The 16,119-nt window shown below is 40.5% G+C and overlaps 1 long non-coding RNA gene across 1 annotated transcript in view; it reads right to left on the minus strand.

Moving 5' to 3' along the window:
• LOC105731300 (uncharacterized) overlaps nt 1–16,119 on the minus strand; it is a 61,574-nt gene that overhangs the window by 32,504 nt on the left and 12,951 nt on the right. Inside the window, exon 8 of the long non-coding RNA XR_001110677.2 lies at nt 342–469. This is a non-coding gene — a long non-coding RNA (uncharacterized LOC105731300). The remainder of the gene's footprint in view (nt 1–341; nt 470–16,119) is intronic.

Genomic DNA, 16,119 nt, shown 5'->3' on the forward strand with positions numbered 1-16,119 from the left:
ATGTGTGTAGGTTATATGCAAATATTACACAATTTTATATGAGACTCAAGCACCTGTGGGTTTTAGTATCCAAGGAGGTCTTGAAACCAATTCCCCATGGACAATGAGGGACAAATGTATTTATATTATATTATCGTACAGTATAATTTAACATATTCTGTCCCAGAAACCATCCATGGTTTGAAGCATTGTCAGTCAATGCTCCTTGAGTAGGGGAATGGTTGTTTTTTGTTTTGAGTGGGGAGTAGAGGGGAAGGAAGAGAAAATGAGAGTGTCTGTGTCACAGCAGCAAATAAGCAAACAAAAATTCCCTGCAGTTTATTTTTCATCTATATGCTCACCAAAGAGGCCAGTTCCAGGAGGCAGCCTGGTTCAGGGAAGTCCATTTACTCTCTATGTGACACTGAGGATCCTGGATATCATTTCTGTATTTCAGTTTCATCATTTGCAAAATTATTATATCTTCTTGCTGGTTTGTGGGAGCATTAAATGAATTGAAGCACGTAAAGCACCTTACACAGACCCTACCACACTGCATTCATTCAGCACCTGCTAAAGTCTAACAGCATTTAAATGACTGGAAATTCAGTGTCCTTAAATATTATCCACAAGGGGTGACTGATTTCAGATGAGAGCATTTGAGCATCCCTTCTGAAAGCTTTGTTTGATTCTTTTGATGTTTTGACAGATAGAAGGCTGCTGCTTTGTTTTTTGTTTGTTTTGCTCTGTTGCCCAGGCTGGAGTGCAGTGGTGCCATCTCGTTTCAATGCAATCTCCACCTCCTGGGTTCAAGCAGTTCTCCTGGCTCAGCCTCCCAAGTAGCTGGGATTTCAGGCATGTGCTACCACGCCTGGCTAATTGTTTTGTATTTTTAGTAGAGATGGGGTTTTGAACTCCTGACCTCAAGTGATCCGCCCACCTTGGCCTCCCAAAGTGCTGGGATTACAGGTGTCAGTCACCGCTCCCGGCAAGGCTGCTTCTATTATTGTTCAGGCAACACAGTGGCTGTCATCACATCCACAGGGGTGATGACACATGGGTTCCCCACAAGGGATGCTCAAATACTATCATCTGAAACCAGTCACCCCTTGTGGATAATATTTAAGGACACTGAATTTCCAATCTGTGGATAATATTTAAGGACACTGAATTTAAATGCTGTTAGACTTTAGTATCTGCTGAATGAATGCAATGTGAGTAACATCCATCACCTCTGGACACAAAACCAGTAAGCACTTTAAATCTGATTTATATCATGACATACATATGAGAGGCTTCTATGACTATCTTGTTAAAATCTTTTTGCAGTTTTGTTTCTGGTTCTGAATGTATCATAATACAGCCCATTATACTCTAGTTGAATAACTTCACTAGCTAGTGTAAATGTTCAATTCAACTCCACCACTATTTATTGAGCTCTTATTATGTGTCAAACACAGTTCTAGGTATTTTGGTTGCATCAGTATACAAAAAGTCAAAGATATCTGCCCCCAAGCTGCTTACATTCTAGTGGGAGGATAGCGGGAGAAAATAAATAATAAGTATAGTATATAATATATTATATAGGATGTTAGATGGTGATAATTACAATGGAAAAAAGAAAAAGTAGAGTAAAAGGGTGACCAAAGTTCCATACTAATGTCTCTCTGGGCCTAATAAATTTTGCATACCTCACATAGCTCAGACTGTTCTAGGCTATTTTTCTTTTCTGAGTTGATTCTCAGATAACAATCAGCCGACCAAACAACTTTCTGGTACTCTAGGAACAAAGTTATAATATATTATCTTGCCTATTTAGAAAATGTTCATGTACTATTGGGTCATTCTCATCCAATTAGAAAAAAATTAGCTTTAAACACATGCAATGATTGTGAGTTATGTATGCCTCAAAACTTCATGTTAAAGGACTGGACCAAATGCAATGTTGCTCTGTGAGCACACCTTCCAGATGCCCCTTTCCTTTCCACTACAGAAGTGTGTAACTGCGGTAGACAGTATAATCAGTGAGCAGTAGGAGAACACTAAAGGAGGCCATCATGATATGCCTTGAAAATGGATCTTGGAAATAAACTGTATATTTCAAACTGGGTTAACCATTTTTTCTTAGAAATTCTCTCTAACTTCAAAAAGAAGAATACAAGGACAATGGGTGGGGACTACCTTTTGCTGCAGCCCCTTCCCTCAAATGAATAAAGTTTAGTCTCCTTAAGGTCACACAGTCACCCTGCAATACATCCTGTAAATCTTTTGTATCTATTAGGATTGCTGGTTGCATATGGCAGACATAAGGAAATAAAAATAAAAATATCCAACGAATATACAAATGGATTATAAATAAAGTTATATTAATACAGATCTAGGATAAATACTTTTGGCCATTATTCCTACAAGGACAGTGGTGGTCCAATATATCCAAAGTCAAATTCTTCTAGGGATGAACCTCTTTCTACACAGCTAGCTTAGTGGGGCAGATGAGTCTGTGACCTAGCGATGAAGCCTTAATGGTAGTGAGCCCTAGGTTGGGAATGAGAGTTTCCCTAGATCTCTGATCTCTAGGTTAATCCAACTGTCTCTTTCATTCTTTTGAGAGCCATAAGGGGAGTCCTTACAAGAGCTGTAGGCACGTGTCTCTAGCTATCTTTTGGGCACACTTCATATACATTTTCTCAGTTCATCTTCCAAGTCAGAGCTTAGAAGTCTTCCATCATCTTCCCTCATTCCCTGTATTGGTCAGAGTACCATCAAGGAAGCAGAGACACTATGGACATTATGAACTAAGGATTTTATTGTAGGAATTAGACCTTATACAACTATGGGGAGGAACTAGGGAAATGAAAGCCTGAAAATGATCAAAGAAAAGTCACTAACCAACTGCTGCAGTGGAACTCTGAAGAAGGCTGGTGTTGAAGTCTATGGAAGGTTTTTGGATCTTTGTGGCAACTGTCTCTGTGAACCCCAGTGAACCGTCTGGTGCTGAGCCTGGGATCACTCTTGGCCAGCAGGGTTGGAAGTCAGGAAGGAAAGCTGGATGTACTTGGGAAAAAGTGAGGAAAAACTAGAATCATGAGGGTAAACTGGAACCTACAAGGAAAAACTGGAACTCATATTTGTCTCTCACTGCATCTCACCTGATGATGAGCAGGAAAAGCTGGTACCACTAGTCTGAGAGCTGTCCATGTGAAGAGGCTGAATGAGGAGCTGGGTGGGAGCTAGACCAGCTGTGGGCCAGCCCAGTCCAGGTGAGCCAGCAGATCAGTGATAAAATAATGGCTGCTGTTTCATTTCCAGATTCCAGATTACACCAAAATGTGTGGCCACCCTAATCCAGAGCCATACAGAGAAGGAAATCCTGGGAAATGTAATTCCAGTTTAACACGTTGACAGAGTACAAAACCAACATACTCTTTTTTTTTTTTTTGAGACGGAGTTTCACTCTTGTTGCCCAGGCTGTAGAGCAATGGTGCAATCTGGGCTCACTACAAACTCCGCTCACTGCAACCTCTGCCTCCCGGGGTTGAGCTGTTCTTCTGCCTCAGCCTGCTGAGTAGCTGGGATTACAGGCGCCTGCCACCACATCCAGCTAATTTATATATATATGATTTTTTTTAGTAGAGATGTGGTTTCACCATGTTGACCAGGTTGGTCTCCAACTCCTGACCTCAGGTGATCCACCCACCTCAGCCTCCCAAAGTGCTGGGATTACAGGCGTGAGCCACTGCCCCAGCCCCACACTCACTACATATCAATAAACTGCAATTTGTACAGATTTCTAACTATATCCACCCCTTCCTTTCTTTCTCGGGTATCACTGCTCCAATACAGAATTTTGGCCTCTTTTTTCCCAGTCTATCAGCATAGCAGAGACATAAGACATTTCACAAGTTTCAAGTTCTGGTTGTAGGCACTTCAGAAAGCCATCTTCTATGCAAAGGTACTGCCCATCTTGCTCTTTTGGGCACCCAGAAATCTCTGGGACATGGTTGAGGTTGTTTGGCTCTATCACTATTGGCCAATATTGCTGGCATCAGTCTCGTCCCCTGCTGACATACACTTATTGGTATGGTGTCTATGTCCTCATTAGTACTTGAGAAGGTGCATGGGCCAGAAAGGAGAGGGGAAGCAGATAAAGATAATAGCTAGCACTTACTGTGCTATTATATCTTACCCTCACAAGAATGTTTCAGTTAATATCTCCATTTTATAACAATTTTATAGCAGCTAAGTGACTCACCCAAAGTTAAACTATCAAAAAGCTGAACTTAGACCCAGGGGTGTTTGTTCCCAAAGCGGATGTTCTAATATATTGTATTAAAAGAGCCTGGAACAGCTTAGAACCCTGGGCTGCCTTTCCTTTTGGGTTTTCACTACCATCAACTGGATAATTTCTCTCTCTAGGTTTGGGCTCTTGTCAGGCTGGGCTGGTGATCCATTCGTAGTAGTTCTGAAGTTGGTGCCCAACACAAATGCCTCCTTAAGCCAGGCAGATACCATAAATTAGTGAGAAGGCAGGGAGTTGGGATGGATGAGAAGTGGTGAGGACTGTGGCAAACTGGGGAGATGTGCTGTATCTAAGAGACACAGGAGTTAATCAACTCTAACCAATGATTTTCTGGCTGGAATGAGGACCCAGCATTACATAAAAGCAGTTGTGATATCTCCTGACTTTAAATATTGACCTCAGTACCTTTGTTAAAGATAATGTGGTCCTAACGGTATTTTAAGCTGTTTTATGGGATAAACAGCAACACTGACTAGAGGCACTCAAAGTTGCTAATTTGAAAATTCCACTCTGGAGAGAATTGTCCTGACTTCCGTGGCTTTCTCAATATCATTGCAGTTTCCTCCAAAAGCTGGTCCAAATACTACTGGGGTGGAGAGGATCACAGGTCAACCCAGTTCTATGGTTGGTTGGGCTATTGTGGATGCTAACAAGCCTGCAGACCTATAGGCCACTGCTGGTGAGAATCAGGTAAGAGCTTAAAACCAAGGCATCTGTACAGAAATGGACATGTTAGAACTACCCAGGGAAAAACTGACTGGGAGAACACATGTCAGTGGATGACATGTGGAAGTGTGAGTCGAGTGTGCATATGAGATCAGTGTGCAGATGAGTAGAAAGAGAAAAGGGAGGAGAATGACAGTCAATAATAATTTTTTTTAAAACGGGAAAGAAAGAAGAGAGAAAGGAGAAGCCATTTTCACTGAGTGCATTCACAGACATGTTCTATCTGCCAATGTTTATTTTCCCTCAGTATATGCAGGGGCAATTAGGTGTTAATGCTCATTAGGCCAGAGATGGGCGATTGTATTACTAAGGGAAATAAATTCAGGATTTATTTTCTGGTCACTGTTTTCTCCGGAATCTTTTTCTCCTAACAAGTTATAAATTGTTCCCTATTGTCTTTGTGCTAACTGCTTAGAAATGTCCCAGGCTTGGTTTGGGTATCTCAGAAACCTGACTGAATAAGAAAAGGGTGACTAAATAAAGATAAAGGCTGTAATTAAAGGACATGGTTCTAAGACTTTTTTGCCTTCCTTCTCAAAGGACCGAGGACTGTGGTGAGGAACCAAGACCAGCAAGACTTGCTTACTAAGTAAGCGAGTAAACTTAAAAAACAGTGTACACTGGTGGTCTAGCCTTGCCACAGAAGTGAAGGAACAAGAAAGCGGACGCAGTATGCAAGCCGAGTGGCACCACAACACAACCTCAGAAGGGGCTCTGCCTTCAGGGCTCCCCAACTTCAGTAACCCCATTCTTAACCCACCTTGTCCTTATAGGAAGCCAGAAGAGGTTGAATGCATATTCTGAAACTTATTTTTTCCACTTTGTGAGAAAAAAATTACACAATTTTGGGTAATGCTCATATGGTGGATATGCAGTTTTCACATCATACAAACACAGGTGCTAACTGAGCCTGGTGTGTGCAACACTCCTACGCAGAAACCAGCAGTGACAGAGAACCCCAGAGTCAGTTACAACAGCACAGTTTTCATTTTTAGAGGGTGGGAAGGGAAGACAGAAAGGATCTGAGATGCACAGAGCAGAGGTTTAGCCTCATGGATTCTGCTACATGGAGGTTTCAAAACCCGAATGTTATGGAAAAGATACCAACAAGTTTTACTGAATTTGGTATGTCCCAGCTTTCAACAAACTACCCATTCCCAAGTCCCACCTCCACCCCCAAGTAAAAAAGATTAAAAAAAAAAAAAATTAAATGTACATTTTCTCATCAAAAAAATAAGGGGCTTTGTCTTCATCTTCTTGGGTCAGGAATATTTTCAAGGATATGATGAAAAGTATGGACCACTCTCTATAATAATGCATAGGGCTGCAAAGACAAACCTTTCCAAACTTTTCCCTAGGACCCTGGTTTTCAACTTGTCAGCTCATTAGAATCTCCTAGAGAACTTTAAAAATTACACACACCTGGACTCCATCCCAGAACAACTAAATCAGTATAGCTCATAGTAGGGCTTAGGCACAGTATAATTTTTAAAAAACTTTTCAGGTGGTGTTAATGTATAGTTAAGGCTGAGAATAAGTGCCTATAATTGAACACAATAAGAAAAAAGTTTAGGCTTGGAACAGTGGCTCATGGCTGTAATCCCAGCACTTTGGGAGGCCGAGGAGGGTGGATCACTTGAGTCCAGGAGTTTGAGACTAGCTTGGGCAACATAGCAAAACCCTGTCTCAACTAAAAATACAAAAATGAGCCGAGTGTGGTGGTGCATGCCTGTGATCCCAGCTATCTGGGAGGCTGAGGCACAAGGATTGCTTGAACCCAGGAGATTGAGGTTGCAGTGAGCCAAGATAGCACCACCGCACTCCAGAATGAGCCACAGAGTGAGACTCTGTCTCAAAGATAGAAAGGAAAAAAATTTAGAAGAAAAGGAAACCCAGAAAGAAGGAAACCCTTAGAATATCTCATTGGAAGGGTATACTACAGAAGTTACTAGAAATAAAGAGGAAAGAAGACAACTTGGCAAATGTCTTGCCCTTCATTGCTAATTCCAGTCTATGGTTGCTCCCTTCATCTTAAAAATACAACACCTGCTTGGAGTTGCGTGCCATAAGGCCCACACACCCAGCTATGTCTCGTTTCATTCTTCTACACTCTCCCACCATCAGAGTCCTTTTCCCTCAGTCCTTAAAATTTTAGCTTCTAACTAACTCTCATTTCCTTCAGCATTCCTCCTGACAATCGTTGGTGATTTACATGTTCACATAATCCTGTCAGTGCCTTGAGTTCATCTATTTCAAAGATCTTGTCTACACCATTCTCTGCCACCCACTTTCATGGTCATATTCCATTAGATCTTGTCATTATAAATTATTTAAATCCCTTTATAACCTCAATTTCAAGCATCCAACCCACTGAGTACCACATCTTATTATTCCAGCTTACTCTCTCTTGTGCCCCAACTCCAAAAATCCTCCTCTTCACCACTTACAACTTATTGATCCTACTAGCTATGGACTGTCCCTTACTGCATCATCATGTCATCACTTCTCTCCTTATCTATCATTATCATTTACTCTCTCATGTCATTGTCTTTTCTTGACAAAAGTACAGCCCTATTTAAATCCATGTCTGTACCTACCCTGTGCTCCTATGCACACAGCTGCACTTGGCTGGAGAAAAACATGCATCCATACACGACCATCAGCCTCAAATGGGCCCTGATAATCTCACTAAATTCTCTTGTCCATTCAGTCTCTCCAACTCGCATATTCTTTCATATCTTATCCTCTTTTCCAATACTCCCTTCTCTGTCCCCACTTTCAGCTAATGACCTAGTTTCCATTTTCTATGAGAAAACAGAAGCAATCAAAAGAGAACTTGTTCATGCTCCCACTGTCATATCTACTCACCTAGCTGTATCTGTGTCCATATATTCTGGACTTTGGGCTCCTAAGGGCAAGCCCTCCAGCTGCACAACTAGGTTCCATCTTCACTTTATCACTCGAAGTCATCACTGCAGATATTGTCCGCCCATTCCTCTGTTATCTTCAGTTTTCCCATTTCTAATGGTCATTTCCGTTAGCATAAAAACCGGCTGTTTTTCCCATCTGAAAAATAGTTTTGACTCCTTGATATTTTCTATTATTTCATTTCTCTGCTCCTGTTTACAGCAAAAATCTTTGAAACAATTATTTCTTCCTGCTGTCTCTTCTTTCCCTCTATTCCCTCTAAAACCCAATTTTAACTGAAGTTTTGTTCTCACTAATTCATCAAAATAGCCATTTTCAAGTTCACAAATGACTTCCACATGGCTATATCCCAGTCAATTAGCAGACTACATCTTACTTCATCTCTCAGTATTTCACTGGGTCAGTCACTCTTTCTTCACTCGGCTTCCACTCTTCATTTTCCTCCCTTGTCAGTTTATGCTTCTTTCCAGTTACCTTTCCTGATTACTCCTCATCACTGCAAACTTTAAACTTTGAAGTGCTTAAACTTGGAGGCTTAGTTTTAATACCTCCTCTTTTCACAATCCACACTAGCTTCCTCAGTGATCTCAACCAGCTTCTCTGCTTCGAACATGCACTTTGAGCATGCTGATTGCTCCTAGATTTATGTCTCTACCCCGAATTCTCTCCCAAACTCCAGATTTGTACATCTAACTGCTTTTTTTGGCATCTCCGTTGGCTATTCCCTCTGCCTATGACATTTTCCGGCAGATATCCACATGGCTTACTTCCTCACTTCGTCATCCACAGGCATTTCCTGCGCACATTACGGAAAATAGCACTTACTTCCAACCCCAACATTCCCCATCCTCCTCTGCTTTTTTTTCTTCTAGGAAATCATCCGTTTCTAATACATTTTATTTTTTATGTTATTATCTGCCTCTACCCAGAAGACTATAAGCTCCATGAGGGCTGGGATTCTTGGTCCATTTGCCTGGCACAAAGTGTGTGTTCAATGAATATTGTTTGAATGAGTGAATCATGTGAAACTCTAGACTCTGAAAATCAATGGGAGAAAACATAGTGTCTCTTTTTGTATGCTAGATCACTAACAATGAGAAATTTAAAGACATTTTATAGAATCTCCCCATTTGCCTGGGGGATGGCCGTTGAAAATCAGCCTGTTGAGGCCCAGTTACTTGACGAAAACCTGGCTAGAGGAAGCTGGTTCTGCTTAGCAGCGTCCCTTGGGAGGGCTACTCCACATCTCTGCTGGGGATGTGCCTGTGGCAAGTAGGACCAGAGTTCCCAGAATGGATCCCAGAGGACTTGTCCCAGTGATGCTCCATGAGGAAGAGCCTCCACTGTCACATTGGCACTCTTGGACAGTCACAGCTGAAATAGCGTACTAGACAGTAAGAAAAGTCCTGCAATATAGGAGCCTGTTTTAATTCTTTTCTCATGCATATTCAAGTGTAGAGAACTTTTATTCATAACTCCTTAACATTTACTTGAAAAATACTTTTAGAAGTTCCAAATTAGACAGAATAGAAGGAAGCAACATCCCAGGCAAGTATGTAAAGCTGGACCTGTAGGGATATCCTTTCTGTACATGCACACAACCAACCCACTTCAGCTACTTTTGTGAGAAAACACTCAGATTTGGGTAGTTCAGGAAATAAATAAGGAAAAAGGAAACAAGGAGAAAAAGACATGAAGGTTGGAGTAGACCAAAACTGAATATAGTGGGCACTGGAGCACTGATCAAAAGAGAAACACCTGTCAGGCTGCAGTGTTAGAAAAGTGACTTGGAAAAGCTGAAGTTTTTTATGTTTGCTTGTTTTTGCAATTAGGAGAGTCTAACAGGTATTGGTTATCACCTGGGGTCATTGTAGTTAGTGCAGTGAGACAGGTGGGGGCAAATCACATCATTTGGTGCTTTCAGTTTATAAGCAATCTCTTGTTACAGTGATTATTAAGGATAAACTTGGAAGACATGAATGTTAATTAGACATGTCCATTCTGAAAGCTTGTAGAATGAGGAAAGGACTCTGCTACTATCTTTGCCTTTGGTGAGGAAGGAGGAGTTTATTAACTGAGTACACACATATGAAACTCTCAAGTTTTGTTTCCACACTTGCTGCTGGAAGCCTCCCTTTGTTCCTCCACACTCCACCTCTTGAGTCATTTCCTAGCCACCTGTCATTATATTGTGGGGAGAAGGGAGGTGGCAGTGGGGGGAGGGGCAGACAAAATGTGGGGCCTGGGAACTATCCCTCCCAACTTATCACACCTGGGACAGCACTGTCACCACATTTAAGAGCAGATGTGGCAAAGTGTGAGGTCTAGAGTGAAACTAGGGAGAAAATGATAGCATTATTGGAAACTAGGTTCTATAAGAGAATGTTAAGCCCATTTGGTTAAATATTCAGAGAACAGACCAATTGCTGTCTTTAAATAAACACGTGGAGGTTTATTTAAGGTGTGAACAATTGTGGTGCTGTGGGGCAGAATGTGGAGACATAAAGTTAATTAGAAGGTATATTTACTAATCTTGAGAATATTTTTGCAGCTCCTAGAGCTAAAGTCCAAATGAGAATTCTAATAGACAACTACCTTGAAAGACGTGTAGGTCATAATAACCATGGTTTTGCAAACCAGCTGGAGCCGATTCTTTGATTGGTCCCCTCTGCCCATGCCCCTTCTTAGTTGGATTTTGCAGCCAGTTGTGTGTAAAGAGAAGCTCATCTTCCACACCGTCTTAAGTGGCATTTTCTAGCAGGAGATTTAACTTCACAATTCATTGCTTCATTCATTCTTATACCAGTAGAGATAAATTTATATTTGTATCAGCCTTAGAAGAACTTTGCTAGCTGGTTTCCAAAAGTACAAATTAAAAGATCACAAAGATAATTTGATTGAGATTTCACTTCATCTTCAACACTCCTTAAATGCCTGCTTGCTTGCTTTCTGTTCTGCATCTAAAGCACTCACCGTCACAGCACATAGGCTCTCTTCGGGCAACCTGTGGCTCTCCCTGACTGAAACCTCCACAAAGCACTATATGGGGCACAGAGAGGTTGTTTAGCTGCTCTGGCACATCTTTGTGAGATCACTGCTCTTAAGACCCCAGCTGAACTGTGCAGAAAAGTAAAAAACAAAACAGAATTCTTCAGACATGATTTTATCATTTAATTAGAAACTAACACCTATTCCTGGGTGTTGTACTGCTTTTCAGTTATATCTTCTATGACTAAAACAAGACAATCTAGTATGTTTATACGTACAAACCATAATAGTGTCTAAATTTTAAAACAATGAAACTGACTCCTAGATGAAATTATAGGCTAGAAATTTTTAAAGTAATATTTACTGTGTAGTATTCCATGGTGTATATGTACCACATTTTCTTTATCCAATTCACTACTGATGGGCACCTAGGTTGATTCTACGTCTTTGCTGTTGTGAATAGTGCTACCATGAACATACATGTGCATGTGTGTTTATGGTAGAACGATCCATATTCCTTTGGGTATATACCAAGTATGGGATTGCTGGGTCAAATGGTAGTTCTGTTTTCAGTTCTCTGAGAAATATCCAAACTGCTTCCCATAGTAGCTGAACTAATTTACATTCCATTTTATCCATGGCCTCACCAACATCTGTTATTTTTGAACTTTTTATTATTAGCCATTTGACTGGTGTGAAATGGTATCTCATTGTGGTTTTGATTTGTGTTTGTCTTATGATTACAAGTGGGAGCTAAACATTGGGTACATGTGGACATAGTCATGGGAAGCACTGAAGACTACTAGAGAGGGAAGAAGGGGAAGGGAGCAAAGGCTGAAAAACTACCTATTGGGTACTATGCTCACTACCTAGGTAGTGATCATTCTTACCCCAGACCACAGTGTCATGCAATATGCACATGGAACAAACCTGAATGTGTATCTCCTGAATCTAAACTAAAAGTTGAAATTATTTAAATAATGAACTAATACTTATCATGTGTGCTAGATTGCAATAATGGCCCCAATATTTGTGCCTTCCTCTATCCTTACCCTTTGGTGCTAGCCCTCCAGGCTGACTCTGGGTTTGGCCATGTTGTTTGCTTTGGCTAATGAGACAGTAGTAAGCTCAACACTAGCAAAGACTTGTAAAGGGATTTGCTTGTTTCTACCTTCTTTCTTAGACCCCCCTCAGAGTATGACCAGACTAGCCTGCTGGAAGGATGTGAGAGTCATGCTGAGGAGAACTGAGTTGTTTTGGCCAAGGCCAACCTCCCTTTGACACCAGATAAATGAGCAAGCCCAGCCAAGATCAGTTAAGCCTACCCTAGATCAGCAGAGCTATGAAGCCGTCCCATAGACTCATGAGAAATAATAAATGGTGGTTGTTTCTAACCACTAAGTTTTGGTGTTGTTGGTTACACAATTGTGGCTAGCTGACATACTGTCTTCTTACATGCATTAGGCTTTTATCTGCTTGAGGGAATATTTTTTAAGAATCTCTAGAGGCCATTTCAGGGAGCATATTGTAGTCTTAGTATAAATAGCAATCATGTAATTCAGGCAAAGCTGCCTGCCACTGGACTTTCCCCTAGAAAGGCAGCAAATGTCTGCAGGGTATTACAGTAGTGTTAGGAGATGGAGGAAGTAGCCTTGTCAAGGCTTACAACATGAATGCTCTTATTTACTATAGACGAGTGACTGGAGGGTGTTGTAACTGGGTGAGTGGCAAATGCAGACAGACTGTGGGGTGGTGAGATGAGTGATGCTAGAACTCTTAGGTAGAAGATGGTGGTTGGCTGCCCCTGGTTTTCTGGAGATACAGAATCACACTGACTATATAATAACGACGGTGATGATAGCTAACGATTATTGAGCACTCACTAAATTCCAGTCATACTACACGCTTTACACGCATTTTCTCATTTCTCATAACAACTCTATGAACTGGGTATTAGGTAATACCATTAGCTCCATTTTACAAGTAATGAAACTGAGGCTCAGATAACTGCTATAAGGTCAAATTGTGCTTAAGTCATAGAGCCAGGATCAAACTCAGGCAGTTTGACTTTTTGGAGTCCTGCTCTCGACCTCTCTACTATTGTAACCAAATACTTACTTTTTCAGAAAAGAGAAAAAGGAATCTAGTATAATTCCCTCACATTTGGCAGATGGACAATTGAGAACCAGAAGTGTTTGGTGTAGAGAGTCTTTGTCTAACAAGGATTAAAGGAATTCTCTCCACTCTCGGTCCAAACCACCAAAAGCTGAGCTTCATCTAAGTCCAGTTTATACATAGAGGTATGCTTTTGTGTACTGCAAAATGGTGCCCAGGTGAGGGTTGGGTAGGGGGGAAATCTACAGTGCACTCCCTTCACCACACCCTGTGTCCTGACATAGGTCTTCCTCCTCGAAAAGGAAGAGGTACTTTTGAAGATAATTCTTTTGCACAGAGAAGGAGCTGTTTCGTTTTTGCATTTCCACAAAAGCACCACATGTGCTAGGAAGTCCCTACTAAAACACTTGCAAATTGTGCCCAATGAAACACAGATAAAAAGTGTCCCAATTTTTCACACACAAAAAAATATAAAAGAAGTGTGACTAGTTGGTGCTCAGTAAATATTTGTTGAATGAATGAATTTTAAATGAGCAAAGATGCCCTCGTTATGTACAGACACACAGGGACCAAAGCACATGGGACACACACATTCATAGCCAGAACCCAAATCCATGGCACCAAATCATCCACAGGAAATAACTGACATCATCTAATTTGTGCACACTTTAAAAAAATAAAAAATAGTATGTATACTGTTTCCCTGAGACATCACCTTATAATTTCTATATTTACATATATATTTCTTCTATTTTTTTATTTCGTGAGATTCAAACTCCAAGAAACTTTAGAACTGCATTAGTCCCCATCTGAACTTACTTCCCAGTGACGCTTTTCTCTTCTAGAACAAATAAAACCGACTGCCCTTGCCAAGCTTGGCGGCTTGCAATTACATATTTTAATGCTTCACAAGAAGCCTAGGCAAGCCGATTGCTTCCTCCATTCTCACATCTTTCCCCAGTGTGGCCCACACCTCTGCTGACTGCAGTGATCTGAACTGAGTACTCATAAAGGCCACTCTGCTCTCTGCCTCTAATAACCTGGTATAACAATTGTGGTGAGTAATTTCCTTACCACTTCTGTTGTTAACAAATGCTAATAATACTGCACGATACTGATCAAGCCCAGCTACTGAAAAAGAAACTACACAAATTATTTTTTAAAGTTATCATCAAAAGAAATGCTTTTCTGCAGGAAATTTTTTTAACTGCTCAAGGCGTTTGCCTAGCCCTGCTTAAGTGACCGCTTCTTTGTTAATTAACAAGTGCATCTGCTTCACAAATGAAAACGGTTCGTCTTATCTAGGGTACACTTGCAGGCTTTTTCGGGTGGATGTAACTGTAGGGAAGTCACCATCATCATTTTCTAGAACCAGGGTCACCTATTTTCATGATGCCTGGGTTAATAGGCTGTGGGCGGTCTCCTCCTATTCTGATTCTCACCAAAACTTATTCTATCTGCAGAAATTGGGATTGAGCTGGTGATTTGTTTCCTGCTATATCTAATTATATTTCTTGTACATGCCAATAATCAATAATCAATGAATCCAAGCAATTGTTTATGCACCAAATATTTAGTAAGGAGCTTTCCATGGCAGGCATTGTGCCAGGCCATGGAAAGACAGCAGTGATCAAGACGTCATGACCCTTGCATTACACCGTGACAGGAGGCAGTTATCTGAGGTTCTCCTGCCTAAAATAAAGTGAAAAAAAATGACCAAATAATGTAACCCAATACTGTCAAGATGAATTCTAGTTCAAGACCTAACAAAGGAGTGCCAACAGAATGTTAAGTAGCTGAGCTCTTGTTCTATAATAATGTCTCCAATTAATTTTCTCCAATAGATGAATTCAAAAGTAACTAAAGTCATGACTTCCGTATCTTACTAGTGTTTTACAAAAATGTGTATTTTACAAGCCTTTCTCCAAATTTATATAAGTCTAGGTTATTTTTACTGAAGCTTCGGTCATAGCATGATGCTAAGTGCTTGCTCATGGTTTTAATTACTATGGAGATCTCAAAGACAAAAATCACTTTATGAGCAAAGGCTACCCTTCTACCTCTTGCTCATCATATAAAATTCATGATATTCACATGGGTTACCAGCAGTAAGTAGGCTACTGAAATTAGGGAAAGAAAACTCCATGTAACTGAAAAATCACCTCAAATGCATATTGGTCTCATCATGATTTCTGTCATCTTCACACATAAAGGCTTGCATGCTTTCATTTTCTCAAGCATGTGTGTAATTATGGTTTGACTCGTGTCTTCACAGAGTAGTGACCTGATAGCATCTAAAGAAATACCAAACACACACACGCTCAATAAATGTTTTCTAATGATGTAATGCTTCCTATTTATTGTTTTAATGGCAAGTCAGTTTATCTTTCAGATTGGCACATTTTTATGGTAAACGCTGAATAATGAATTTAAGAATCCTCAACTTAGAGTTTAAAAAATTCCTTGAAAGCAGTTTTGTCACCTTACCTCCTAATTTTCAGAATGCTATTTAATCTGCCAGTGACTAAGCTATAGGAAAAATCTTTTTTGTTGTTAGGTAAAGGAAAATGTGGGTGGAGAGAATGAGGTCTGGTTTGTATCCACCTCATAATTTGGACTGTCTGTGATAGAGGAAAAAGGAAATCTCAGCCCTCCCCAGGTAGGGATATGAGGTTGCTTAGAATTCCATTTTTGGGGAAGTCCATTAGCCAGGTTATGTAAATTCTCAAGTAACAAATTGACTCAGCATGTTCCTAAGCCGCAGACCTCTTAGGTGATGCATGCTAAACGTCATTTGCCTATTTGCTCTCACTAGGTGACAGGGAAACCATGTATTTTCCCCACCTCATACACACACAAAGCGGAAATACACTAAGCTCCCCTGTTGGTCTTGTTCTTATTCACCTTTCTTGCAATTAAGACATTCTGCACCTGACCTTAGCAATTAATTTAACTTACCTTCACCTCTCCCCTCCACTATGGTATTCCAGTGAGCTTAAACAATTATAGATACTCTTCTTTTGCCAAAAGTGTTTTTCTTATATTTTGTGTAGTTAGGAAAATTGTTTCACATGTTATAAATG

The sequence above is a fragment of the Aotus nancymaae genome, unplaced genomic scaffold, assembly GCF_030222135.1.
Source record: "Aotus nancymaae isolate 86718 unplaced genomic scaffold, 86718_ANA_hifiasm-v0.15.2.pri h1tg000033l, whole genome shotgun sequence".
Lineage (NCBI taxonomy): Eukaryota > Metazoa > Chordata > Mammalia > Primates > Aotidae > Aotus > Aotus nancymaae.